Genomic DNA, 3,630 nt, shown 5'->3' with positions numbered 1-3,630 from the left:
TGGTGCATAATGCTTCTGGCGTTTAACCTCCAGTTTAAGGTTAAACTGGAGGTTAAACGTGGAATTGCTCCTTGGTGAAAAAAAAGTGTCGAACACGTTTAACCTCCAGTTTGAGGTTAAACTGGAGGTTAAACGTGGAAATGCTCCTTTGGTTCTATTCTCATTCTGGCGTTTAACCTCCAGTTTAAGGTTAAACTGGAGGTTAAACGTGGAAATGCTTCTTAGTGCCTTTCTCATTCTGGCGTTTAACTTCCAGTTTAAGGTTAAACTGGAGGTTAAACGCCAGTTACAGCATTTCCTCCTTTCTCATGATTCTGGCGTTTAAGCTCCAGTTTAGGCTTAAACTGGAGCTTAAACTCCACATTTGATATTTCAAGCTTCTTTTATTGATTTTGTTGCTTCCTTGCCTAGCCTCTTCTTCCCTGAAATCATCCAAACAATTGCATCAAAGTCTTGCAAAATTTCATGAGAAATCATCCATTCATAGCATTCAAGTGATATGACTAAAAACTAATAGGATTTGCATCAAAATCATACTGTTTGGATGGTTCATTGCTTTGTTGTTCAATTAACCATTCTTGGTTACTTTAAGCTCAAGAAAATGCATAAAACAACTAAAACTAACAGAAAAATGCTAGTGAAACTAGCCTAAGATGCCTTGGCATCACAAACCCCCTACCCCTACCTATCTCGAAGACCCCGCCCCCTAACCCACTGCCACCGCCGTGCCGGACACCACCGCCACCACCCCCAGTCACCTCTCTGCCCCAATCTCCTTAATTCGCCTTCCAGGTTCCACAGAACGTCACCCTTTTATCCATTCATAGTTACTTCATATTTTTCTATTTTTGTTCATATTTAGGCTAGTTAGATATGCATGTTGTAGTGGATTCTAGGTTGTTAGGTAGCCTAGGATGTGGTTAGTGGATTTAGGCCTGATAATTGCGCTGTTCGTGTTTCTTGCTTTATGATTTTCGCAATTCTGATGATTCTGTGTTGTTGCTTTTGTTCATATGCTGTGCTTTCTTATTTCATGCTGCTTGTTACATTGCCTTTTTCCATGTTCATACTCCTTATATGTGATTGCAGCTATGTTTAATTTTGATTCATATGAACTGTTTTGCTACTGTTTATTTTTCGGGATAGTCCAATTTTAGCCGGAATGCTGCCCAAATTTATGCAAAATGTTTCCATTCATGTCTTGGTTTTGGCATTTTCAACTGTATTTTCATTAGTTTCCCCAAACCAATTCATGAATGCCCGGGCACGCATTCTTATTCTCTTTGCTCTCCTGGCTCATAAATTGCATTTTTGATGTTTGATTCAAATTTTTGCTATTTCTATATCTATCTAAATCTTCATCAACCTGTTTTCCTTGTTTGGTTATGAGTTACCTGTAGCTTCTAATTATGAATTACATTTTGGATTGTGAATTCTTCCTTTCAAACTTTTAACTCCTATACAATCCTTAATGCCCTTTTACTTAACTCATTTTCCTCATTCTGATTCTCCTTTGCCACTTTGTGTTTCTTTTGACTGTTTGCCTATTTATTTTCCTATTTTTATTATATCCTGGTTTTCTGTTTTTCAGGATGTCAGATTCCCAGAGAGAGGGAAAAGGAAAGGCTACCACTGGCAAACGTAAGAGAGGAGATTCTTCTATGTCTGTCATAGATCTTCTGCATGATTCCTCCTGGCGGGAAAAACACTTTACCGCCCAGGATAAGGCTGACCAGCTACTCCCTGCTACTGATCCCAAAAAGTTTGCAAACCGATACTGTGAGCTGAAGTATCCGGTGTTTGCAACCTCCAAGAACCTATACCTGGAGAGAACTCTGAAGATCCCAGGAGAACTCCAGCAATATACCTCTGATCAGATCAAAGAAAGAGGCTGTTTCTTCCTGGAGAGAAACCTGACAGAGGTCAATGCATCTTGGGTTAGGGAATTTTACTGCAATCACTTCAAAACTTTCCTAGATGCAGTGAACCTAAGAGGGAAGCAGATACTGGTCACTGAAGAAGCAATTGAGGAATTCTGCAGCTCCCACCCAAGTCCGATCAACCTGATGGTTACAAAAAGGCTGAGGAGGACATGCGTTTCTTGTGGTTTGATTGGGATGCTGTCAAGGCAAAGATTGCCTTGACCTGACTGTTCCGTGGAAAATGGGTCAGGATACCACCATGCCTAAGGGAATCAAGCGGATTTACTTAAATGATGAGGCTCGGCTGTGGCACCAGATCTTGAGCAACTATGTTATGTCGAGTACCCATGAGACCGTGATACCAGCCGCTATGATCACCCTTCTTTGATGTGTGATGGAGGGTAAGAACCTGTACCTGCCACGCTTTATCCGGTCCTACATGGCCAGGGTCCACGTCCGAGGCACTCTTCCCTTTCCCTATTTGGTTACACAGTTGGGCCGTCGAGCTGACATGCCTTGGGAGGATGCCGATGAGAAGCCACCGGCTGCAGACTGCAGGAAGATTATTCCTCACAGTAGGAACTTTCTGGCTTTAGGCTACAGACCCCCACCCTTCACTGCTATTGATGAGACAGCTACACCTTTCGCTGGTCCTTCTTCCTCCACAGCTACCCCTGCTACCACTACTGCACCTCCACCTGCCTCAGAGCCAGTTTATCACCTAGTGCACCGCTTGTTTTAGCAGCTAGACAGGATGGAGCGCCACCACCGGCGCCTGTATGAAAGATCTGAGCATCGCTGCCGGCGACGCTATGAGCACATGAAGCTGTTGATACAATCTGGCGGCGACATCCCCTCCGAGCCTGACACACCATCAGAGCCATATGAGGAGGAGGCGGATGAGCATGAGGAGGAGACCCATCCACAGAGAGAGATTGCACAGGCAGGCACAGAGCAGGCTGCACCACAGCAGGAAGTCCCACATCAGATCTAGGTTGCAGACCCCGAGATCCCTATACAGTCAGCACCTCCTCTACAGTAGCCAGATCCTCAGACCACCACCACAGAGACTCCAACTACCCATCCTTCCAGAGCTGACACTCCTTCACACCCAGCCTGAGTGAGCATCGAGGACGATGCTTTATTTTAAGTGTGGGGAGGTCGCCATCTCTGGCATACTATTTTGTGAACCACTACAGACCCTTCTTTTTTTATTTTGGCTATTTTTCTGTATTTTTCTCTTTATTTTTATTTTTATTTTCTGAGTACTTATACATTGCTACTTTCATGTATTTTTACTCTATTTCTGCATTTTGTACTTTAGTTCATATTTTAGCCATTTAGTTTAGTTTGCAGTTCTAACTTATTAGCTATAGAGTATGCGGATTAATTAGTATAGTTTACCCTTTTGGCATATAATAGTTTAATTTGATCAAAATAAAAGGAGTAGACTAGGATATTTAAACAAGATCAAAACAATCCACACACTTTGTATATAAAGTATTACATCATGTAGTTAAGTTAACAACATTTCATCAAGGAGGAACACTAAAACTTTAGCCATCCAATATATTTTACATTGAGAATAATGGGAATTTTTAACTAAACCTCCATGACATACTTAATTGATATATGATTTTTGAGCTAGAGAACACACAGCCTGTGAGTTTTGAGTTTAATCGTATGGTTACATTCAAACCATAATTTT

This window comes from Arachis stenosperma, chromosome 6 (genome assembly GCF_014773155.1).
Source record: "Arachis stenosperma cultivar V10309 chromosome 6, arast.V10309.gnm1.PFL2, whole genome shotgun sequence".
In the NCBI taxonomy this organism is placed as follows: Eukaryota; Viridiplantae; Streptophyta; class Magnoliopsida; order Fabales; family Fabaceae; genus Arachis; species Arachis stenosperma.
This window is presented reverse-complemented; position numbering follows the sequence as displayed.